At 59.9% G+C, this 24,925-nt stretch overlaps 1 protein-coding gene across 1 annotated transcript in view; it reads left to right on the top strand.

Moving 5' to 3' along the window:
* The first annotated feature begins 1,154 nt into the window (after positions 1-1,154).
* LRRN2 (leucine rich repeat neuronal 2) overlaps positions 1,155-24,925 on the top strand; it is a 30,856-nt gene continuing 7,085 nt past the window's right edge. Inside the window, exon 1 of the mRNA XM_054176537.1 lies at positions 1,155-1,344. The gene's annotated coding sequence lies outside the window, so the exon portion shown is untranslated. The remainder of the gene's footprint in view (positions 1,345-24,925) is intronic.

Genomic DNA, 24,925 nt, shown 5'->3' with positions numbered 1-24,925 from the left:
CTCGGCTCAGGCTCCCGAGCATGAAATGGGCATTCAGTGGCCACTGGCACTGCTGGGGCCCTGTGGCATCCGCAGGGCTCTGACGGCCGCTGGATGAAGCTGGGAAAAAAGCCTTTTGTAGGGGGAGCGACTGCTGGGAAGTGAACAAAAGCTGGGGCTGCTCTGCTGCGCCCACCCCCAGTCCTGCCCTTGTCAGAGCCCCCAGGCTGTGCCTGGCTCCGAGGTGCTTCTCCCTGTGCTCTGTTGGGGTGCCAAGATGGATGGGGTCTCCAGCCCTCCCTTCTTAAAGTGAGTGACGGGCAGCTGGGACCCCAGATCCCCCCATCTGTCAACACAGCAGAGCAGAAGGCAGCTTTCCTCTGATGCTTTTAGAAGGGAAGAGTCTCTGAGCATCCTTTTCCAGGGCAGGGGAGCCCCTGGCACTCTGCCTTGTTTGGAGAGCCAAACCCCTCTGAGATGCTGCAAACCCCACGTGGGGCATCCACGGTGCCACCCTGGGCACCCTGGCGTGGAGCAGGGGCGAGGGACTCGTGGGACCACATGCAACCAGATCTTTCCAGAGGCAAATAAAGCTCTCCAAGTGCTGGGAGCTGGGGCAAAAGTCCACCCTGGAGAATCTCCTGCTTTGCTCCTGATTTGGGGCTACACAGCACCGTGGGAGAACACTCCCCTCACCCCCCACCCCCCTTCCCGGGCTTGGTGACCACGGAGGGGGGACCCCTGTGCTGCAGCAGGCTCGGCTGCAGAGGGAGCAGGATGCTCTGCAGATGCCAAGGGGTGCCAGCAACCAGCTCAGCTTTAGCGGGAGCTTTTTCTCGCTGGTCCTCGGGAGCATCACCCCAAAAGGGCTGGGGGTGCCCCTCGGGTGTTTGCCAGAGCCGCAGGAGTTAAGCGTGCAGCAGGCAGGAGCTGATTCAGGTGGGTGGCACGGTCGTGGCGACAAGACTGGAGTGGTGAGGAGGAGGAGGAGGAGGAGGATTGGGAAAGGGAGGGGAGAAGAGAGGAGGAGGAGGAAGGGAGCGTTTGCAGGCAGCAGGGAGTGTGCGGCTGCAAAGGAGCCGTGCGAGGGAAGGAGGAAGGTCTCTCCCCGCCGCCTCCGGAGCGGGCGTTGAGGACGAGCGTGGGGACAGCGTGGCAGGGGGTGGCCTCCTGTCCCTGGCGTCCCCCACCGCCACCACTGCTGAAAGGACAAGGGCAGAGCCCCCAGTTGGAGCAGGTCCGACGCGAGCTCGGCCCTTTGTCTGCCGGCGGGGGCTCTGCCCGAGCCAGATGCGCGGCCAGCTGGGGCTGGGAAGCAGGCGGGCGGATGACAGCGAGCCCGGCAGGCAGGAGGAGAGCCCAAGGGTAAGTTGGGCTCCAGCCCCCCGCTCTCGGCTGTGATTTTGGAGGGGGGTTGCCGTTGCTGGGGGTTCTGCAACACCGAGCTGGCTGCTCGGCACTTTGTTTGGGTGGGATTTATTTATTTCCCCCCCCTCCCCTCCCTTTCTTTCCAGAGCTTTGCTTTCGCCGGGTGCTGCCTCGGAGGAGGAATGGTTGGTTTGGAAAGAAAAGGGGGGGGGGGGGGGGGGGAAGAGTGAAAATAGGGAATGCAGCAGGGTCCAGGAGGGGGCAAGGGGTGCCTGAGGCAGCCAAGGGAAAGGAGGAGGTTTCCCTCAGCGCCGATGGTGGGAGCTGGATTCCCCCGTCCTGGAAACTCCTCCGGGATTCAGTTGCTTCTCATCCAGACGCCGGTGGGAGTCTGGGGTAACCCCAGACGGGTGGACCCCATAGCGATGGGCTGGAGTCGGTGCTGCTGAGCCCGACATCCAGCCTGGCACGGGAATGACGGCAGGATGGGATCGTGCCGGGAGCAGCGTTCCGTGCGTTAACTCCTCTGTGCCTGAGCTCCGTGGGGAAGGTTAAAGGAGTGAACGAGGTACAAAGAGAGGCTGTGACAAATAAACCAGCCTGGTCCTTTGGGCTGCCTCCCCTGTACCCACCCCTGCCTGCCTCGATCCACCCAAGGGAGAGGACAGGTTGCAAGCAGAAGGCGATGGCAAAGCAAACCATGGACCCACGGTGTCGTTTGGATGATTTCTCTGCTGGTTCTGTGGGGGCTTTTTTATCTCAACCCTTCCTATCCCTGCTCCTCTGCCTGTGCCTCCCCAGCGCGGCTCCACAGGGCATGCATCCCCCTGCAGTCCCCTCTCTAAGTAGTCGTGGGGCGTGTGGCTGTGCCCTGGGGGACCGATGGACACCGGGGGTCCCGGGGGGACTCTGTGCTCCAAGAGGGATGCTCAGGGTTGGGAAGCATCTCGTGCGAGGCTGAGGCTTTGCTTGTCCTCGTCTCTCCCCGATGTTCAGGCAGGTGCTGAACCCTCCCCACTTCCTCTTACTTCCTGCCAGAGCCTGCAAAAAAATCGCATTTCAGAGGTCTGAGCAATGCCTCTCTCCTGTGACTGAGAATGGGACCGAGCCTTTGCCTCCCAGGGCTTGTCCCAGCCTGGCAGTGGGACCCCGGAGGGAGGGAGGGAGATTGCTTAGCGTTGGGGCATTGCGAGGTGGGAAAACGACCCTTGGAGCAAGGCTCCCAGGGAGGCTCTTGCTGGAAGTTGCAGGCAGTTGCTGCCATCGCCTCTGGCAATGAGGCTGTGGCTCCTGAAGCCACGGATCTGCCGGGGCTGGGGGCTCAGCAGCTCCGCACAGATGCTGCCTGGCTTATCCCTGCTGTGCCAGCGCGGAGCCAGGACCCAGCCCTTGCTGTTGCTGTGGGGATGAGCAGCTCTGCTCCCGCAGCCTGGATGCAGGCAGCGCTCGCAGCAAGGCTGGGAAGGAAATGCCTCGTCGCTGGCTCCCCGAGCCCGAGCGTGGTGCAGCCCCGGGCTGCTTGGATGTGGCTCTGTGCGAGTTTCCTGGGGCACTGACTGCTCCCTGCCGTGGGGCTTCTCCTGTGGGTGCCCACCGGGACGTGGGTCACCATCACCCAGCTCCCCCCCGCCCGGGGATGCTGCTGGCCCAGCCACTAGGGCCCTTCCCAGGGCTCTTGGCTCTCCTCTCCCCACTGCAGAGGCAGAGCTAAGTGCTGTGACCCAGCACCTTGGGTCCTCTTTGTGGGCACTGGGGGCTGGCTTGGCACTCAGGGGGTGCTGGTGTGAGTGGCTGCACAGAGCAGGGCTGAGGGCCAAGTCTGAGTCTCTGCTCCTCAGCCTTTCCAAACCCCTTCCCTTCGGTGAGACCTTTTAGTACCTTCTGCAATGCAAACCCAGGAGCTCAAGCCAGCACCCACCACAGAGCCTGCAAAACCCCTGTGGTGCAGGGCAAGTGGGGGCTGAGAGAGGCAGGACCCTGACCCAGACCCATCCCACCTGGCTGAGGGGTGTGGGAGCATCAGGAAATCCCTTTCCCCACAGCGCTGTCTCTTGATCTGCATAATGAGCTCCCTGGGGAGCTGGGGCAGTGCCTCTGCTCTGTGCTTCAAGGGAGGTTCCGTGGAGGCTCCCACTCCCAGGGCAGAGCCTCGGCTGCTCTCCCCAGGCACAGCTCCTCTGGCTTCCGGGGGCTGTGCTGGCTCCTGGCTGCAGAGGGTTTGTCCTGGCTGTAGCTGATCACTGCTGTGCAGGGAGGTGATCCGAGATTTCCCAGCTAGGACAGGGAGGGAGGATGCTAGAAAGCTCCAGAGCTTGTGTCAGGTGGGCATCTGGAAGGCTGAGGACTTCACCAGCCCACCAGCACCTCCCCAGAACCCCAGCATGGGGCTCTGCCCCTCTGCCCTAGCTCCTGAATCACCTGCAGTGTAAACCCTGGGCACTGCCTCTCCCTTTCTGCCCTAAAAGCATTCCTGTGGCACAGGGCCTGATCTCCTCAAGGGCAGAGATGCCAGCCCCATGGCCTGTGTCATCCTCTCCCTGCACACAGTCTCACCACCACCCTCCCTTCCTCCTCTCTCCCATCTTTTTTGTAGTTGTTGCCAGGAATCAGGCCCAGGAGTTGTTTCCCTTCCCTTTGCCAAAGACAAGTTGCAAACTCCCCTCCTCCCTCCCCCCCACCCAGCACTGACTGATGGTCTCTGTTGCTCTGCTCAGCATGTGTGGGAGGTACCTGTGACTTTGGTTCTCCTCCTGGAAATGGAATTGTTGTTCTGAGGAGGGCTGGGAAATGCCCTCCCTGTGCTCTGCATCTAAAACTGCAGCTCTGCCCAGCCCTGGCTGGGGGGAAAGCCACAACGGAGGAGAATTCTGGCTGCTGCTGCTCGCTGAGCACAGAGTGCTGCTGGCTCACAGGGTCACAGAGCTGTGTGGGGTGGAAAAGACCTCGAAGGTCAGGTCCAACCCAACCCCACCACGGCCACTACACCCTGGCCCCAGGTGCCATGGCCACGCTTTGTTGAGCAGTGGCTCCACCACCACCTCCCTGGGCAGCCTGTGCCAATCCCTGGCCACAGAAATCGGTTCCTAATGCTCAACCTAAGCCTCCCCTGGTGCAGCTTGAGGCCATCCCCTCTCACTCCTGGCACAACCTCAGGGCAAACATCGATGTGAGAAGAGTTTACAACTTTCTCCTGTGGCTGAGGCTCCACCCTGGGATTCTGGGGCTGAGTCCAAGGTTTGGGTGCTGATGCTTTTGGGTCGAGCTCCTCGTGGGGACCAGGCTGCCCCCCACCTGCTGAGCCCTTTGCACCCTGGGTCCCCTTGCATGTCCTTTCCTTCCTGTGCTGGAGCAGAGCAGCTGCTGAAATGCCTGAGAGGGTTCCAGGCCATCAGCCAGCTCATAGGTGGTGAAATAGATGTGGAGCTTTAGTGGCCTGTTGACAGCAGAGAGCGGTTTGTGATGGAGATATTTATGGTGGGGGCTGTAAAGAGGCTGTTCCAAGGGGTGGCTTTTAAGGAGGCAATAAATGGCTGAGAAAATCACAACCATTAAGGTTTGGAAAAGACCTCTCAGATCATTAGGTCCAACCATCAACCCAGCCCCACCGTGGCCTCTAAACCGTGTCCCAGATGGCCCCAGCTGCACCTCGGAGCAGCACCAAGGCCCTTTGCTTTCCCCCTTTCCATTGCCACCAAGCAGTGGGCAGTGCTTGGGGGGTCCCTTGATGTGTGGTGGTCTCTCGCTGCAGGAAAGACATTGAGGTGCTGGAGGGTGTCCAGAGAAGGGCAACCAAGGTGGTGAAGGAGCTGGAGGACAGGGCTGGGGAGGAGCAGGTGGAAGAGGAGAGGAAAAAGGAGGCTGAGGGGAGAGCTGCTCTGAGCATCCTTTTCCAGGGCAGGGGAGCCCCTGGCACTCTGCCTTGTTTGGAGAGCCAAACCCCTCTGAGATGCTGCAAACCCCCCGTGGGGCATCCACGGTGGCCCCCTGGGCACCCTGGCGTGGAGCAGGGGCGAGGGGCTCGTGGGACCACATGCAGCCAGGTTGGGGCTAGGTGGGGGTTGGGCTCTTCTCCCTGGCATCAGGTGACAGAACAAGAGGGAATGGCCTCAGGTTGTGCCAGGGGAGGCTCAGGTTGGAGATGAGGACAAATTTCTTTGCTGCCAGAGTGGTCAGGGGTTGGCAGAGGCTGTCCAGGGAGGTGGAGGAGTCCCCAGCCCTGGAGGGGTTCAAGCAGTCTGTGGCCATGGTTCAGTGGCCACGGTTCAGTGGCCACGGTGGTGGTGTTGGCTTGCTGGATGATCTCAGAAGCCTTTTGCCACCCAAGCAGTTTCTCTGGCAGCACCGTGCTCGCTGCCCACTTGCACCTCAGCAGCCCCAGCACCTTCCACCTTCCTCCTTCCACCCCTCCCCCTAGCAGTGGGCAGCACTTGGGGCTCCTCGATGCGGCAGAGGAGGGGGTGGGGGGTGTCCCTCCTAATCCCCCCATCCCTCCCTTCGGCATGAAGGTGCCGAGTAGCTCTCCGTGCCCCCTGGCAGCCGGTGCTCCCCGGGGCAGTGTTTGCAAACACTCCGCAGCGCCGGGATTCAGCCTGGGCTCTGTTTGTTGTGTCACTCTGAATAACAAATAAATATGGGGAGAGCTGGGATCCGTTCCCAGACAATTCACAAAGGCCTTAATTGGGACTTAAGTGGCGCCTAAGTCTTGCGCTGGCTCTCAGCACTGGGGTGCTTTTCACCCAGGCAGCGGGGAGGAGGAAGGGGGCGGGGGGGGAGAGGAAAAAAAAAAGAGGCAAAACTTAGTCAATAAATTACTTGTGAGAAATGATTCCCCAACCTCTGCTCAGAATTAACCCCAGCTCCCCGTTCCCCCCCACCCCCTGCCTCCAACCACCACCTCCAGCAGCTTGGAAACGCTCCTGACCCGAGCCGGGGCTGCCCAGCAGCTCTGAGAGCACATCCTGGGGGTGATTAGCCACCCGTGCTCGGTGGCATTCGTAACCTGACATAAAAAGGGGAAGGGAGGAGCAAAGAAATCATCAGTCCCGGATTCAATCTGCAGGCTGAGGTCGGAGCCTGCCCAAGCTTTGTCCTTTCCTGTTGACCAAAGCTGAGCTGAAGCTGTTGGGAGGCTCAAGCTGAGCGAATTGTTTTGCATGCGGACAGCCACTGGGCTCCTCTCAGCCCTAATAACGCTGCCTTTGAGTTTAAAAGCCTTCATCAGGGAGGAATTGGTAATCAGCGCTAAAAGCAAAGGTGGGGGGAGGGATGGAGGGAGGGGAAAGGGTTGAATTGCAACCGGCTCTTCCCAGCTCTCTGGTTTTGGGGGAGAGGGATGAAAGCATCTTCAGCCCAAAGCTCATCTGAAGCTCTAGGAAGGGTGGAGAGAGGCTGTGCAGAAGGGCTTGGGGTGATAGGATGAGGGGAAACGGTTTGAAAGTGGAGCAGGGGAGAAGCAAGGAGGAAATTCTGAGGGGATCTGAGCAGTGCTCAGCAAGAGCTAAAGGGTGAGGGGCAAAGAGGCTGGGGCTGGGCTCTTGGCAGTGGTGTCCAGGGACAGGACAAGGGGCCCTGGGCACAAACTTCACCCAAGTTGGCTTCACTTGAACTTAAGGAGAAAGTTGTTTGGTGTGAGGCTGCTGGAGGCCTGGAGCAGGCTGCCCAGGGAGGTTGTGGAGTCTCCTGGTGTGGAGAGCTTCCAAACCCCCCCTTGGCCAGCGTGCTCCTGGGCAAGCTGCTGAGGGTGCCCTGCTGGAGCAGGGGGAGTTGGACTGGGTGAGCTCCAGAGGTCCCTTCCAATCCCTCTGACTGTGTGCAATTGTTGTTGTCCCTATTTGTGAGGCATTCAGAAGGGAACCACTTTGATCTGTGCTGGATGCTGACTGTCAGCCCTTCAGAGCCTGGTTATTAAATTGAATGCAGTGGTTTGGTTGTTCAATCATCTTAAAGGTCTTTTTCCAAGCTAAATGATTCAAACCACTGTTTGATAACCACCTAATCAAAGCTGCTGACATGAGTCAAAAAGCCCCTTTAGACTCTCAACTCTGGCCCAAAAGGCTCCTGCAGGCTTTGATCCCAATTCTCAGCTCCCTGTGGTGGATCAGACACTGAGGTTTTCCAGCAAAGCCCTTTAATTCCCATGGAAAATTCTGCCCAGTCCTATTTCTGAGTCACTTTTCCAAACTCCTACATGCTGCTGCTGCTGGAGGCAGAGGATGGAGCTGGGAGGTTTGTCCCAAAGCCCACTGGTTCTGTGTGCTGCTGAGCAGCTCCAGCTCTCCAGCAGCAAGAGGCAGCCAGATGGCTCCTGGGGAGCAGCAGGATTCATCCCTGTGCTGGAGGGAGCAAGGAGCAAGGGCAGCCTTGGCTCCAGCAGCTGCTGGGGAGCAGCAGGATTCATCCCTGTGCTGGAAGGAGCAAGGAGCAAGGGCAGCCTTGGCTCCAGCAGCTGCTGGTGTGCAGCAGGATTCATCCCTGTGCTGGAGGGAGCAAGGAGCAAGGGCAGCTTTGGCTCCATCAGCTGCTGAGGAGCAGCAGGATTCATCCCTGTGCTGGAAGGAGCAAGGAGCAAGGGCAGCCTGGGCTCCAGCAGCCTCTGGGGAGCAGCAGGATTCATCCCTGTGCTGGAGGGAGCAAGGAGCAAGGGCAGCCTTGGCTCCATCAGCTCCTGGGGAGCAGCAGGATTCATCTCTGTGCTGGAAGGAGCAAGGAGCAAGGGCAGCCTTGGCTCCACCACCAGGCTCCTGGCTTTGAGGGCTGCTCTGCTGCTTCCCCATCCCCAAAACCACAGAATCCCAGAATGGTTTTGGCTAGAAGGGACCTTAAAGCTCATCCAGTTGCAGCCCCCTGCCGTGGGCAGGGACAGCCCCCTGCAGCCCGGGGGTGCTCAGAGCCTGGTTTTAAATCCCCTCCTGTCCTCTCCTTTTCAGGCAGCTGTTGTTAAAGAAGACAAAAGGGTTGTTGCTTCGGTGTTTTCTTTTCCCAGTGCCACTCTCCAGCTCCCTTTATGGCTCTTTAATTTTTAGCTGACTCCCTGCTGGCTGGTTCAAGCCTCCTGGGAAGCCATGGAGCCACGGAACTGGGTTTGATTGGAAAAGACCTCTCAGGTCATTGAGTTGTAGTCATATTCCCCTTGCCCCCCCCCCCCCCCCAGCCTGGCCAGGGTTGTCCTCCCTGGCTTGGCACACACAGAGGTCTTCCTGTTTTGCCCAGGGTTTAGGGGCAGCTACAGGACCCAGGCTGTTTGCATCCAGGAGGCTTCGCTTCTCACACCGAAACCTCAGCTGGCAGCAGCAGCAGGGCTGCAGCTCTGCAGCACAGGGAGCCAGGGGCTGGCACCCAGCAGCCTGAGCTGGCATCTTGCATCTGCTTGAGAGCTCTGAAGGGTGAGCATGGAGGAGGAGGGGGTGGGGGGAGAGCAGCTTGCTGCCTAAGTCATTTCGCCCTGGGGCATCAGTGGGGTGCTGGGAAGGGGATGATGCACCATGGCCTCATCAAGCACCCTGCTCCCCCTGGCACACAGCTCCCTGCTTCTCCCAGCACAGGGCATCCCACTTCTGCTGCCACTTGGCATCTCTGCCCCCACCCAGCCACCCCCTGACCCCTCTCAGATGAAGGCAGAGCTGGCTGCAGCTCCATCCCCCCTGCCTAGGGCTCGGTGCCATCTTCTTTCTCCTGGTGTCCTTGGTGCAGAGGATCTCCTTGGGCACTGCCTGTGCATAGCAGAGGCGTGGGGCTGAGGGGGTTTAAGAGCCGCGGGGTGGGGGTGGGGATAAGTCTGCAGCCGGAGTGAGAGGAGAGGCTGGATGCTGCTCCTGCCTCCCAGGGGCTCAATCCTCCCTTTGCACCACCTGCAGAAGCTGGCAGCTCGCTGTGCTGGGGGCCAGGTAGCTTCTTGCCCCTCCTCTCCTGCCCTTCCTGCAGCCAGGCATTGCCCCCATGCCATCCCTCCCCCTGTGCCACTGCAGGGCTGCCCCTTGGTGCTTCCCAGGCCCTGCAGCAGCCCTGGGATGACTAAGAGGCAGAGAGCTGCTCAGGGAAGCTCGGAAGTGATCTAATCCTGTGAATCAACCAAACCCAAACCCAAACCCACCCCAAAAAGGAGGGAAATGATCCCTGGGGGAGCCCCAAGCCCCGGGTGGGTGACATTTCCACCAGCCACATGCAGCTGTGGCGTGGGGACACTGCTGGAGGCTCCTGCAGCTGATGGGAGAGGGGCAGCTCCCCAGCTCTGCCCCTGCCTGGTGGACAGGCACTGGGTGAGGTGGTGGCTCAGTGACTGGAGGGGGGGGCTTGATCCATGGGGTGACAGCTGGCAATGAGGACAGGAAGGAGCTTTTCCTGTTGTGGGTGCTGGGGATGGCAGATCTGCATGGAAGGGTGGCACTGGCTGGGGGCAGAACCCACAGGCACCTGGCAGGATGCTGTGGGTGGATGGAGGGGGGCAGGAAGGGGTGGGGGGAGGAGGGGGGGATGGGCAGAGGCTGGAGTTTGCTGAAGCATCTCTCAAAATGAGCAGCATGGGAGGCTGGGCACTGCCAGGCATCTCTGGGCACTGCCAGGCATTGCTGGGCACCTCCAGGCTAGCTGGCAGGGTCCCTCAGCTCTGTGTGGGTAGCAGAGCATCACCACCCCAGCAGGGCCTTTCCTTGGGCTCACCCCAGCTCCAGCTTCAGTGTGCCAGGGCTGGGGGGGGGTCATGGCAGCCCTTTGCCATCAGCATGAGAGGGATGAGTGAAGGAGCAGCTGGGAAGCTCTTTGGCTCCTTAACGTTGATCCTTCCTGCAGCCCCTCCAGGAAGCTTCAGGATCACTGCTCAGCTCAGAGCCCCCAGCTCCAGCCCAGCAGCCTCCACACTCAGTGGTGCCAGGGGCTGGCTCACCCCAGCTCATCTCAGTCTTGCTCCTACAGGCTAATTCCAGCTCCAGTAGCACTTCCCTTCACCCCCACACCCCCCCCCCCTGCCCCCAGGCTGCCAGCAGGCACTTGGCTGATGTGATTTAGGATCAGCTGGGAGTGGGGCTTGCTCAGAACAGCTCCTCACCCACGAGGGGCTGCTCCATCCCCTTCACTTTGCATGCCCCATGGCTCAGCCACGGGCAGGGCAGTGCCCATCAGTGCCAGGGGTGCAGCCCCCAGTGCAGGTGTGGGGGCTGGGTGCTGGCTGCTCCCCAGGGGGTGGGTGCAGGGTGGGATGTGCAACCCCTCCCGGCTCTTGGCGAGTCAGCCCCACGCTTTGTGGAGGACCAGGCGGTCCTCATCCCATTGGAAAGCATCTCTGGGGGCTCTGCTGGTAGCAAAGCCCTGCTGCTCCCCTGGGGAGGGGGCTTAGTGCCCCCCAGAAGCCCACCAGGGTGATGCTGGTGCAGCCACTCCCAGCTGCCCTGAGCCCCCCCTGGCTGTGGAGGCTTCTCGGAGCACGGCGCCAGGCTCTGCCTCCATCCCCAGCGAGCTGCTGGGTGCCTGAGGAGGGGGTGCAGCATCCCCAAAGCCGTGCCTGGCAGTTGCCATGGCAACTGGACATTTTTCTTATGATTCCTAATGACTTATTGGCATTTGCACTGATCCCCAGCTTCTGTGCCTGCTGCAGGCTGCCTCGTCTCCCCTCAGCCCTTGCAGGAGCAGCCCCTGCAGTGCTGGAGCCCATGCTGGGTTTGGGGGGGAGGGGGCTACCTCAGTGTCCACCCCCCCAGCTCCCAGGCACAGCATTCCCAGTGCTTCCCAGGGAGTGGCAGAGAGAGCAGGCAGCAGGCAGCCCTGGGCAGGTCCTAGCTCGTGGCTGGGTTTGCCCCAGCAAGGCTGAGGAGAAGCTGGGAGGGCTGAGGGGCTTGGAGAGGAAGCTCTGCAGCTGGGCAGGAGGCAGCCAGAGTGGAGAGCAAGAGCTCCAGGAGAAGCAAGAGGGGTCCTGGGCTGTGCAAACCCCCAGACTGGTGCAGGGTTGGGGGGCTGGGGGGGTGGGAGCCTGAGCTGCAGCCTGGGTGTTGTATTTCCAGCCCTGCTGCTCAGACCCCCAAGGTTTTTCCTGCCTGAAATTCAGCCCAGGGAGAAAAAAAAATCGATGCCCACTTTTTTTTCCTTTCTAAAGTCCATGTTTAATAGCAAAGGTAATGCCTGGCTCAGGCTTATTGCAGTGGATTAGATCCTTCTGAGCTGCTCCTGAACATCCCTGAGCGCTCTGCAAGGCTGGAGCAACACCCTGGGCAGGCCTTGGGCTTAAGCATGGCCATGGGCAGCCCTGCAAAGGTTGGGAAGCTGCTGCCTGGGAGATTTGCAGAGTGGGTTTGCATTGATCTAGGGGCCAGGTTCTGGCTGCTGAACCTCTGTCTGGGCCCTGAGAGCAGTGCAGGGCTCTCAGCACAGGCCCAGGTGGCTCTGAGCTCTGATGCCATCAGAGGCTGTGCAAGCCACCCACCAGGGGCTGTGGTGCAAAGAGGAAGAGCATGGAGGGCAAGCAGAGATGTGGGGGACCAAGGCAGCAGCATGGGCAAGGCACAGCTTCCCCTCCAGCCCTTGGATGTCACCAGCGTTCTCCTTCTGGCTCTCTTCTCCCCCTCAGCTGCTGCAGTGTTGGGGTTGCAGTCTCTGAGCAGGGCACTGAAGCTTGCAGGGCCCCATGGAGCTCTCAGGGGCAGGGAGAAGCTGCTGCAGCAGAGGGGCAGGGGCTTGCTCCCCTTGCTGGTGGGTGACCACCAGCCTGGATCTGCTCTTGCTCTTGAGTTCTGTTGCTGGAGCTTCCCTTCTCTTCACCCTGTCCTGCAGCCACCAAGACCAGCAGCACAGGGAAAGGAGAACTGAGCTGCTTCCAGCTGTCCCTGGGCACCTGCTAGCCCAAAGGGGGTTGGCAGGACCTGGAGTCCTTATGGCATCTCAGGGGCATCTGGCAAGAGAGGAACAGCTCCTCGGGATGTGCTCTGTGCTGGGAAGCAAAAGGGAGAGCAGAGCTGCGCAGGGCAGGCTCAGCCTCCCCCAGGAGCACCTCACAGCCCCTCAGACGCTGCTGAGATGCTCTCTGCTGTCACTCCCTGGGGTCATCGAGCCCTCGAGAGGTGTTTCGGAGCTCCAGCCTCTTCTCACAGCCACAGCGAGCGCCCGAGGCGGCCAGAAGGTGCCAGCAAGATAAGAAGGCAGAGCCTCGGGGGTGGTGGGGAATGAGCCTCATTCCACGGCACTTAGCAAGCGGCAGCGCTGCCGTCCTGACCGACCTGCTGCTGGAGATCAAAGGGAGCAGGGCTGGGCTGCAGCCGGGGCTGCTCTCACCCTGCTTTGCCTCTGGGATGTGATCTCTTCCCGCGGCCTCTCTGCCGATGCTGGAGTCCCCTGCCAAACGCTTTGGCGACACTGAAGCCTCCCTATGCCCTCAGCCACCTCCCTATGCCCTCAGCCACCTCCCCATCCCCTTGGCCACCTCCCTATCCCCTTGGCCAGTGCAGTGCCCAGGCCATGTGTTGTCCCTGCAGGCTGCTCTCTCTCTCCCTCTCTCTTTGCTCCTGGAAGAGCAGTTCAGGCCACGAATGAAGAGACAACCAAGGTGGAGATGGCAAGGGAGCAGCTGAGCCCCCAAGACAACTTCTCCAGTCCCTCATCCCCTGGCTTCCCCCTCTCCTCTTGGTCTGTGCCCCACTCCCTGCCTGCAGCAATGCTGCTTAGCTGAAGAAAGATTGTTTCCAGCAGCAGACACCTCTGGAGAAATACCAGGAGGCAGCCCATCCTGGTTTAGGTTTTAATTAGACTCAGGAATTCTTCCCTTTCTGTAGGCTCTGCTCAATAACCTGCTCCTCCCCTGCTGAAGGAAGTCTAAAGAGCCTCAATTTATCCTTCTGAAGGGACCAACATCAAAACACTGCTGGGGCAGAACATCCCTGCCTAAAATATCCCAAGGGGAAAGGCTGGAGCAGCCCCTGGCCGTTCCTGGGCTCTAAATCAGGACAGGAGCAGTGTGGCTGCCCCTGGGCCCAGCAGCCCAAGCTGCCATCAGCCACCTCCCCCAGGGCCCCTGCTGGGGGCTGGGAGCTTTACAAAGGCAAGGAGGGGCAGGAGGAGAGGGGATGGCTTCCAGCTGGAAGCAGCTCCGTTTAGATGAGAAGATTAGGAAGGAATTATCCCCCCATGAGGGTGGTGAGGCACTGGGACAGGCTGCTCAGAGGAGTCTGGGGGTTCAGAAGCAGGTGGGATGGGGCCTGGAGCTGGCTGGGCTGGTAGGAGGTGTCCCTGCCCGTTGGAACTGGGTGGTCTTTGAGGTCCTTTCCAACCCAAAGCCTTCTGGGATTCTGTGCCCTGATTTCTGGGGCCCTCCCCAGGTGGCAACCCCCGGTCTCTGCCCCCTCCAGAGCCTGCAGCTCAGCCTGGCTTCACAGCCAGAGTGCCACGTGGGGAGCAGAGCTCAGAAGCCTTTGACATTGCCCGGAGCATCTCCTCTCCAAAGGATGCTGCCCTTGATGTGGGCAGAGGAAGAGGGGGGGGCTTGGAGGGAGGGGATGTTCTGCCAATAAAGCAGCTTGAATGGCCTCCCCCCAGCCCCCCCCGGGCTGTGCTGCCGGGGATCGATCGATCGTTCCTGTTTGCAACCCGATCTGCCGGGGAAGGTCAGCGGGGCTGGCTGCTGCAGCGCAGGCAGCATCTGCAGTGGTGCTGCCGGGACACAGGGCACCCTGGCCACTGCCCCGCTGATTTTAGGGCCCAAGCTGACCACAGGCTGGGCCAGGGACCGCGACAGGATGGTGTCTGAGCGACCAGGAGCAGCGCAGAGGGATGGAGACTTTGCTCTGGGCTTTAGCAGCGGCGGGGAGGGAGGCTCCGAGAGGCTCTGCCTGCCCCCTGCAGCTCCAGGCAGGCTGCTGGTTGGTTTGATTAGAGAAGAGGAGGAAATAAATGGAAGAGATGTGAGCAGCCCTCCTCACTCCCAGCTCTGGTGCAGCAAGGGGTTGATTTTTCAGAAGGACTCAGTGTCCAGAACTTCAGAGCTGTCTGCATCCTTTGGACAGGCAGAGTGGAGATGAGCCCTTGGGAAAGCTTCTCCCAGACAGTGCCCAGGGAGCCCAGGAGCCCAGCTGTGGGCTGGCAAAGGGTGGGAGGCTTTTCCCTCCCACTCTCGTGACCTTTGGGGTCTTTCCCCCACAGATCCCCCCACTGGGTTTGATGATCCAGCCTCAAGCTGTGCCAGGGGAGGTTCAGGCTGGAGGTGAGGAGAAAGTTCTTCCCAGCAAGAGAGACTGGCCCTGGGGATGTGCTGCCCAGGGAGGTGGTGGAGTCCCCATCCCTGGAGGTGGTCAAGAGGGGACTGGATGTGGCACTTGGAGCCATGGTTGAGTTGTCAGGAGGTGTTGGGTGATGGGCAGTAGGTTGGACTTGATGATCTCAGCCTGGTTGATTCTACAGTTCTCCAGCTGGAACCATCCTCTGATCCTCTCTGCAAGCTACAGCAGAGGGAAACTGCCCTGGAAACAGATCCCATCCTCGGTCAGGGATGGGATCAGGCTGCTCAGGGGGTCCCCATCCCTGGAGGTGCTCAAGAGACCTGTGGCCATGGCACTCGGGGCCGTGGCTCAGTGGCCGCGGTGGGGTTGGGCTGCTGGGTGGAGCTGCTGATCTTGGAGGTCTTTTCCAACCCAAGCAGTTCTCTGATTCTCTGCTTCCCTGGCGGGCAGCGGTGTCCCCAGCTCTCCTGTTGCTGCAGGGCACAAGCACACGCTTGTGTGGCTTCTGAGCCGCTCTTGCTGTCGCGTTGTCACAGCTCAGCAGCCGTGTGTACAGCCAGAGGAGTTAGCACATCCCCGGGCCCGGCTGCTGGCAGCCCCTGGCAGCCTCCGCGCTCCTCGCTCGGCGCCGACAGCCTCCCCCCGCCCTACCCCCCGGGCTGCCGGAGCTGCCGCAGCTCTGTGCCTCAGAGCTGGCTGGGGGAAAGGACCTCCCCAGCGGCTCCTTGCACGGAGAGGAGCTGCAGACTGGGGGAAAGGACCTCCCCAGCGGCTCCTTGCACGGAGAGGAGCTACAGTCTGGGGGAAAGGACCTCCCCAGCAGCTCCTTGCACGGAGAGGAGCTGCAGTCTGGGGGAAAGGACCTCCCCAGCGGCTCCTTGCACGGAGGGGAGCTGCAGTCTGGGGGAAAGGACCTCCCCAGCAGCTCCTTGCACGGAGAGGAGCTGCAGTCTGGGGGAAAGGACCTCCCCAGCGGCTCCTTGCACGGAGGGGAGCTGCAGTCTGGGGGAAAGGACCTCCCCAGCAGCTCCTTGCACGGAGAGGAGCTGCAGTCTGGGGGAGATGCTCGAGTCTTGTGCTGCTGGGGTGGCAACAGGCTGCCGCCTGCCCACCTTGCCTGGCCCTTCAGCCTGCCTGCTGCTGCTGCTGGCATGATGGAAGGGAAAGGCTGAGAGCCTTGGGGCTGTTTAGTCTGGAAAGGAGCAGCCCCAGAGGGGATCTGAGCAATGCTCAGCAAGAGTTAAAGGGTGAGGGGCAAGAGGCTGGGGCCAGAGTCTTGTCAGTGGTGCCCAGGGACAGGCCAAGGGGCAATGGGCATGGACTGCACCCCAGGAGGTTCCATCTGAAGAGAATTCTGTGTTGTGAGGGTGCTGGAGGCCTGGAGCAGGCTGCCCAGAGAGGTTGTGGAGTCTCCTGCTCTGGAGACTTTCAAGAGCAGCCTGGCACATTCCTGTGTGACCTGCCCTGGGTGAGGCTGCTTTGGTAGAAGGCTTGGACTCGCTGTTCCCCCCAGCAGTCTGTGATTCTGTGGCCCTAGGAAATCAGGCTGAGCTCTCCTCCTGCTACCAGAGAGACCCTCATCAGTTTTCCATCTCATTAGCTGCTTGGGGAGATGGAGAGGGAAGAGGTCCCTGGGACTGCAGAGGACCCAGCTGCAGGGGGCAATGGGTGGAGAGCCCACACCACACTCCAGCCTGCAGCCCCTGGGACACAGAGCTGTTGTGAGGCTGGGATCTGCACCTAACCCCATCGTGGCCAGCGATCCTGGCAGGATCCAGGGGCGTGGGAGGGAAGGCAGGAGCTGGAGGTCTCTGTTTCCGCTGCGGTTTGGCACCTTCCTCCTCCCTGGCAGCCCCATTAGGAGCTATAATTACCATCGAGTGTTCACAACACCTTTTCCCGGGCACCCTGGGGGTGAAAATCAAGAAGGATGCTCTGAAGGAGGAGGTTTGATTGATGGGAGCCAGGCTCAGCGCCGCCGGAGCAGTGCCAGCTGGGGAAGGGCAGGAAGGAGCTTTGCCGGCGCGGCCACAGTGTCACCCCCCCGGGCAAGGACAGCGGAGCGCTCCCGTTGTGGGGGCAGCGGGTCCCGGTTCTGCCACCCCACACAGCCAGGGGCTCAGATACCTTCACCTCGAGGTGAAGCCCCCCAAGGGTCCTCTGCTCCTCTCCAGGCACTAAAGCTGGAGGCGGCGAGGGGTTCCGGCGGGGGTCTGCCAACCCCCCGCCCAGGGCTCTGCAGCCCGGCAGGACGGCAGCCCCGCGGCTGGCTGGAGAGGCGGCGGCAGGGAGCTCTTCGGCAGGGTTCAAAGCCAACCCACCTGGGAGTGCCAACAATTAATTTCCCCAATCTGCACCGCGATCAGCTTCTGAGGAGAACAATTAGCCGGTCACAAATTGTAATTGTCATCTCACTTCTGATTTTAATTTGCCCTAATGGAGGCTAAGTGATTCCGTCTCGCTCCTCCTCTCCCAGCCCCCTGGCCCCTCCGGCGTCCCCGAGCCTTTCCCAGGCTGGGAGAAGGGATGGGGGGGGGGGAGCCCCATTAATCCCCATTGTGGGCTGCTTGCTTTCAGAGATCGTGGCCCATCGAAGTTTTATTGAGGGGAATTGGCTGCCCGTGGCCACGCTCCTTGCTTTGTCGCAGCCTGTTAGCCTCTCCTGCCTGCCCTTTGAAGCTGGGGCTGCCGTTTCCTCTTCGGCTGAATTGATGTGCGGGGGGTTAGGGTTTGTTGGGGGCTTCCCTCCCACCACCCACCCCCCACTCTCTCTCTCTTGCTGGTTTTAACTCTCTGCTGCTTGTAGGATAGGATAGGATCGGATCGAATCGAATCGAATCGAATCGAATCGAATAGAATAGACCAGGTTGGAAAAGATCTTTGAGATCATCCAGTCCAATCTCTCCCCCAGCACCATCTGATCAACTAAACCATGGCACCAAGCACCCCATCCAGGCTCTTCCTAAACACCTCCAGGGATGGAGACTCCACCACCCCCCCCAGGCAGCACATTCCCATGGCCAATCTCTCTTGCTGGGAAGAATTTCTTCCTAACATCCATCCTGAACCTCCCCCTGGCACAGCTTGAGACTGTGTCCTCTTCTTCTGGTGCTGCTTGACCTGGGAGAAGAGCCCAACCCCCCCATGGCTCCAACCTCCCTTCAGCTCCAGCCTCCCTGCCGCTGCCACCAGCTCCATTTGCTTCCTTGTTGGGTTTTTGGGTTGGTTTTGTTGCTTGCTTTTGGGGTTGGTTTTTTTCATGCCACCTGGGATACATCCAGAGGTGATCCCAGCCCTGGCTCACTCCACAGCCCTCACCCAGAGCTGCATCAGCCTTGCCCTGCAGGCATCAGGGGCTCACTTAGAGCTGATTCCCTTAGCTGTTTGCACAATTGAGGTCGAAGGGCATCCTGTCTGCAGCTAAAAGCAATTAAAATCACTGCTGGCAGGACCTGAGCAGAGGCTGAGCTGCCTGAACCACATCAGCCCGGGGAGTGCAGCACCACCCAGGCTGCCCAGGGCTGTGGGGAGGGGGACTCACCATCCCTGGAGGTGTTTCAAAGCCACTTAGATGGGGTGCTGAGGGGACATTTAGATGGGGTGCTGAGGGGACATTTAGATGGGGTGCTGAGGGCCAGCTGTGTGCAGGGAGGTGCTTGGACTCCCAAGGTCTGAAGGTCTTTTCCAACCAGGCCATTCTGCCATCCCTCCACCTGCAGCCAGCAGCTCCCTCCTTGCCCTGCGCCTGCTCAGGGCTGCAGGATGTTCTCTCAGCCCCCGGTGCCTGGTGGGTCACTTAAGGATGGGGCCTCATCAGGGCCGGGAAGATCCAGTTGGAGCCACCCTGGAGCTGCCTATTTATCTGTGCAGGTGCTGGGGGTGTGTTGGGGGGGAGTGAGGGGATGCTGAGTGCTGCTGCTTTGTGCTGCTGCTTTGTGCTGCTTTGCCGTGGAGCTGGAGCAGTTGGGCTCTGTGCTCATTAACTCCTGGTCTTAAGGGGCTCATCACAGATATTGAGCAGCCAGAGGGAGGCTTTTGGTGGCTTTGGATGAGCAGTTTGTCTTTCCTGCTCTATTCCTAGAGCACTTCCCTGCGGTGCTTTGATTTCTGAGGGCCTTGGGGCCGCTAAATCTGCACCCTGAGCACCCTCAGAGGAGCCTGGCCCCAAACTTGGCCCCTTGGCAGCGCAGATTTCAGCTCTTCCTTTCTTCCCCTGCTGTGGTTGGTGTAAATATCCTGGAGGAGGCTTTGGAAAGGTAAAATAAAAGAAGAAGTGATACAAATCCTTCATTTTCTTCTGCATTATGTAGAAGAACATTTTGGCATCTTCCTGCTGCTGCTGCTGCTGTGGGGCTGGGCTTGGAAATGGCTCTTGAATTTCTCCCTGCTCTTCACACACACAGAGAGAGAGGTCTGCAAACACCACCCCCCTGCAGCCCACCCCAGCTCTTACAACCCTTCCAAACCCCAAGACACTGATCTAAAAGTTCCCCCAAAGCCAGCACCTCTTCCTCCTGGGATGGGTTGGGATGGAATGGGATGGGATGGGATGGAATAGAATAGAATAGAATAGAAATAGAATAGAAATAGAAATAGAATTAACCAGGTTGGAAGAGACCTCTGAGATCATCCAGTCCAACCTCTCTCCCAGCACCATCTGAGCAACTTAACCATGGCACCAAGCAGCCCATCCGGGCTCTTGCTAAACACCTCCAGGGATGGGGACTCCACCACCTCCCTGGGCAGCACATCCCAGTGGCTAACAACTCTCTCTGGGAAGAACTTTCTCCTCACCTCCAGCCTGAACCTCCCCTGGCACAGCTTGAGACTGTGTCCTCTTGTTCTGGTGCTGCTTGCCTGGGAGAAGAGACCAACCCCCACCTGGCTACAACCTCCCTTCAGGGAGTTGCAGAGAGCAATGAGGTCTCCCCTGAGCCTCCTCTTGTGCAGGCTAAGCAACCCCAGCTCCCTCAGCCTCTCCTCCCAGGGCTGTGCTCCAGACCCCTCCCCAGCTTTGTTGCCCTTCTCTGGACACCTCCCAGCCTCTCAATGTCCTTCTTAATCTGAGGAGCCCAGAACTGGACACAGGACTCCAGGTGTGGCCAGAAGGGAAAGCTGCTGCAAAAGCTTTCCAGTTCTGCTCCTGTCCCTACCTGCTGCCTTGGCTTGGGTTTGTTTAGGTGTTTGGTGTTTTCTTTCCCCCCCCCTCACCATTATTATTATCATTATTTGATTTGAGATCCCCCTCTGAGTGACAGCTCTATCAAAACAGCTCGTTGGGAAACGTCAGGTCCATTGCTGATAAGTCATCAGTCATGGTGATTGGTGCTGACAGATGCCCTGCAACACTGCAGAGCCATCTAATAGACTGAGCTGCAGCCCTTTGTGCTATCACATTCCTTTATTTACTCAGCATGGCATGAAATCTCCCCTTCAGGAAAGAGGGGAGGGCGGGGAGGGGGTGGAATTAACCCTTCTGGCCATGCTGGCTGTGGATAAGCAGCAGAGAGAAGGCTTTAGAAGGCATTCACCCAGTCTCAGGCTCCCTGAGGTCACTGGAGTTGGAGCAACTGCCAGATGCTGGCTTGCAGCCCACTGCTAGTGGTGGTAGTGGCTTGGTGGGAGCTGAGGCTGCCTCTCAGAGAGCCCCAGAGCCCCTGCCTGGGAGGGGAGGCTTGGAAGGGACCTCTGGAGATCATCCACTCCAAGCATGGTGGTGGCCTGCCCTAGGTGGCTCTGAGTGTGCTGCTGGTGGAGGGAATGGCTCTGAGTGTGCTGCTGGTGGAGGGAATGGCTCTCAGTGTGCTGCTGGTGGAGGGAATGGCTCTCAGTGTGCTGCTGGTGGAGGGAATGGCTCTCAGTGTGAGGGTGGTGGAAGGAATGGCTCTCAGTGTGCTGCTGGTGGAGGGAATGGCTCTGAGTGTGCTGCTGGTGGAGGGAATGGCTCTCAGTGTGCTGCTGGTGGAAGGAATGGCTCTGAGTGTGCTGCTGGTGGAGGGAATGGCTCTCAGTGTGCTGCTGGTGGAGGGAATGGCTCTCAGTGTGCTGTTGGTGGAGGGAATGGCTCTCAGTGTGCTGCTGGTGGAGGGAATGGCTCTGAGTGTGCTGCTGGTGGAGGGAATGGCTCTCAGTGTGCTGTTGGTGGAGGGAATGGCTCTCAGTGTGAGGGTGGTGGAGGGAATGGCTCTCAATGTGCTGCTGGTGGAGGGAATGGCTCTCAGTGTGCTGCTGGTGGAAGGAATGGCTCTCAGTGTGCTGCTGGTGGAGGGAATGGCTCTCAGTGTGCTGCTGGTGGAAGGAATGGCTCTCAGTGTGCTGCTGGTGGAGGGAATGGCTCTCAGTGTGCTGTTGGTGGAGGGAATGGCTCTCAGTGTGCTGCTGGTGGAGGGAATGGCTCTCAGTGTGCTGCTGGTGGAGGGAATGGCTCTGAGTGTGCTGCTGGTGGAGGGAATGGCTCTCAGTGTGCTGTTGGTGGAGGGAATGGCTCTCAGTGTGCTGTTGGTGGAGGGAATGGCTCTCAGTGTGCTGCTGGTGGAGGGAATGGCTCTGAGTGTGCTGCTGGTGGAGGGAATGGCTCTCAGTGTGCTGCTGGTGGAGGGAATGGCTCTCAGTGTGAGGGTGGTGGAGGGAATGGCTCTCAATGTGCTGCTGGTGGAGGGAATGGCTCTCAGTGTGCTGCTGGTGGAAGGAATGGCTCTCAGTGTGCTGCTGGTGGAGGGAATGGCTCTGAGTGTGCTGCTGGTGGAAGGAATGGCTCTGAGTGTGCTGCTGGTGGAGGGAATGGCTCTGAGTGTGCTGCTGGTGGAGGGAATGGCTCTGAGTGTGCTGCTGGTGGAGGGAATGGCTCTGAGTGTGCTGCTGGTGGAGGGAATGGCTCTCCCTGCTCCTCCAGCCTTGGCTGCTGGGTCCATAGTGAGCTCATTAGGAAAGACCTGGAGGTGTTTTCCAGGCAGTTCAGGAGCTGGCCTGAATTATTGACGAGCACAGCAGGGAGGTGGGGCTGGGGGAGCTCATTACCAGGCTGGGGCTGTTTGTCTCTCAGCCATGGCACAGCGGTGCCAGGGACAGGCTGTGCCTGAGGCACTGCTCCCTGCTGCTGGGCACACTGCTGTGGGGATGGGAGCTGCTTCTTCTGCCTCCAGCTTGGGCAGGGTAGGGCTGAGCCTTGGCCAGGAAGGTCCTGGGGCAAGGACCATGGCTGCTGTGAGCTGGGGGTCAGTGCAGAGCCAGAAGGTGTGCATCAAGCACCACTTGTTTTGTGACAGTGTGGAGCATGTGGAGCTAGAGAATGGTTGGACTTGATCCTCTTAAAGGTCTTTTCCAACCCAAATGATCCCTTGCAAGCACAGCAGTGAGGGTCTTGAATGGACTTGGGATGCTTGGAGCATCCTGGCACTGCAGGAGCTCTCTGTGGCTGCTGGGGTTGGGGCACACAGCTCCAGGCAGCTCCAGACATGCTGGGGCCTGGAAGCTCTCTTGATCACAGCCAGCATCTCCTGAAGCCTCGGGGTGATTGAGGAAGGAAATGTCCCTTGAAGCCCTGTGCTGGGCTCTCAGAGGCTCAGCCATGGCTTTTGCAGGGCTCTGAATTAGCTGTTGCCCCTCAGGGAGAAGACCCTGGAGATAGCTCTGGAAAGAGTGACCCAGAGCAGTGACAGCTGGGAAGGGCAGGTGGCAGGTGGGGGATTAGTGGGGACTTAAATGAAGCAGCAGACCAAAGGCAGCAATGGGCCTGAGGTCTGAGCAGTGCCAGCAACATCTCCAGCCTGGGCAGCCTGGACAGCTCCTGGGCAGCCTGGGCAGCTCCTGGGCAGCCTGGCCATCTCCTGGGCAGCCTGGACAGCTCCTGGGCAGCCTGGACAGCTCCTGGGCAGCTCCTGGGCAGCCTGGGCATCTCCTGGGCAGCCTGGGCAGCTCCTGGGCAGCCTGGGCATCTCCTGGGCAGCCTGGACAGCTCCTGGGCAGCCTGGGCATCTCCTGGGCAGCCTGGACATCTCCTGGGCAGCCTGGGCATCTCCTGGGCAGCCTGGGCAGCTCCTGGGCAGCCTGGGCATCTCCTGGGCAGCCTGGGCAGCTCCAGTCCAGCTCTGTGATTCTAGGAATAAGCCTTCAGAAAGCCTGAGCCCTGCTGAGCCATGATCTGGAGAAGCTGCTCTGCAGGGACCCCCAGCCCAGGCATCCCAGCTCCTCCTGGAGCATGCCCTCAGCCCCTCTGGACCCCGGTGGGATGGGACCCTGCTTATCCCCAGGCAAGGAGCGTGGGACCAAAAAGCTGCTCTGGGATGCGCTCAGCACCCCGTGGGCAGCGTGTGGGCCGAGCAGGGCCGAATCCTGCAGGCAGCAGGCTGGAGGCTGTTGCCTGAGGCTGGCAGCAGCTTCTCCAGGCAGCCACAGGAAACCTGTGGGAGCAATTTGGAGGACGGCAGAGCAACCACAAGGCTTCCAGGAGCCCTAAGCAAACAGAAGGAGCAGAGCAGGCTTATTTCCCAGCCCTCCTCATTAAAAAACATCTGAAGGGAGAGAGAGAGAGAGAGACAGAGACAGAGAGAGGGAGAAGCAGGCAGATAAGAAGCAGGCAGCGCTCCTGCCCTGCGGCTCCTGGCAGTCAGGAGCAAGAGCGAGGTGCAGGCAGCTGAGCTGTTTGCTTTGCATGCTGCAAGCAGCTTTTTATCTCCTGGCTTCCTCCTCGACAAGCAGAAATCACCCTCCCCGCCCCCTCCCCCAACTCCCCTGCCAGCAGAGATGCAGGAGAAGGCCCCACAGAAGAGCAGCTCCGGAGGTGGTCTGCACGGAACGAGGTTTGGCCAAGGAGAGGCAGCAGCAGCAGGAGGCTCAGCAGAGCAGCAGCAGCTCTGTGCTGCTGGCTTGGGAGGGGACCAGGACCTCTTCTGGAAATGTTTGTTTGTTTGTTTGTTTGTTTCAGGGGATAATGACCTAAAATTGCAGCTCAGGGCTGAAGTGTGCTGTGCTGTGGCACCTGGGGATGTGGCGTGGTGGTGGTGGTGCTGCTGCTGCTGCTGTTAGGTTGCTGGTTGGATGTGATGATCTTGGAGACCTTAGAGCTCCTGCTCCCCTCCCTGGAGGTGCTCAAGGCCAGGCTGGATGAGGCCTTGAGCAAGCTGGGCTAGTGGGAGGTGTCCCTGCCCAGGGCAGGAGGGTTGGATCTGGGTAACCTTTCAGAGCCCTTCCCAGCCAAACCATTCTGTGGTTTGCTTTGGGCAGGGCAGAACAAGGCAGGGTGGGGGTGAAGCTGTAGAGAGGCTGCAGGAGCATCCTCCCAGCCCTGTGAGCAGCATCCTCCCAGCCCTGTGAGCAGCAGCATCCTCCCAGCCCTGTGAGCAGGCAGCATCCTCCCAGCCCTGTGAGCAGGCAGCATCCTCCCAGCCCTGTGAGCAGGCAGCATCCTCCCAGCCCTGCGAGCAGGCAGCATCCTCCCAGCCCTGTGAGCAGGCAGCATCCTCCCAGCCCTGTGAGCAGCAGCATCCTCCCAGCCCTGTGAGCAGGCAGCATCCTCCCAGCCCTGTGAGCAGCAGCATCCTCCCAGCCCTGTGAGCAGCAGCATCCTCCCAGCCCTGTGAGCAGCAGCATCCTCCCAGCCCTGTGAGCAGCATCCTCCCAGCCCTGTGAGCAGGCAGCATCCTCCCAGCCCTGTGAGCAGCAGCATCCTCCCAGCCCTGCGAGCAGGCAGCATCCTCCCAGCCCTGTGAGCAGCAGCATCCTCCCAGCCCTGTGAGCAGGCAGCATCCTCCCAGCCCTGTGAGCAGCAGCATCCTCCCAGCCCTGTGAGCAGGCAGCAAGAGCTGGAATTTAATTAAAAACACAAAAAGGAAAGAAAATAAAGAAGGAGAAGGAAAAAAAAACCCCAAACCCTCCACAGCAGCAACCCAGAAGGCCTCCAACAGCCAAAGTTTCTCCTTTTTGCCAGCTGCTTAATTAAATTGCCTAATGCTGTTTGTGATGGCAGCACAAACTCTGGTGTTTAATGCCCAGGGTGTTGCCATGGTGCTCACCCAGTGGATGATGCAGGGTTTGTGATGGAGCATACAGATGAAGGAGGGGAGGGGAATGGGGTGGTGAGGAAGGAAGGAGTTGGTTTTGATGGGGGGCAGTGGGGAGAGTCAGAGTCTTCCTTTCTCCAGGTTCCTGACATCCCTGCCAAGGTTTGTGGAGGGGAGCTTGGCCCTGCCCACGGCAGCTGCTTTTGCCACCCCAGGGCTTGGAAGGTGCTTGGTTGGAGAGGAAGGCTCCTGAGCAGCAGCCCTCAGACATCCCAGGGGTGTTTGGACTGGGGGGGAGGGAGAGGAGGAGGAAGGGAGGAAAGGGAAGGGAGGAAAGGGAAGGAAAGAAGGGAGGGAGGGAGGGAGGGAAGGAGGAAGGCAGGAAGGAAG

Source organism: Dryobates pubescens, chromosome 35 (assembly GCF_014839835.1).
Source record: "Dryobates pubescens isolate bDryPub1 chromosome 35, bDryPub1.pri, whole genome shotgun sequence".
Lineage (NCBI taxonomy): Eukaryota > Metazoa > Chordata > Aves > Piciformes > Picidae > Dryobates > Dryobates pubescens.
The sequence above is the reverse complement of the archived record's forward strand: the minus strand, read 5'-3'. Positions and strand labels throughout refer to the sequence as shown.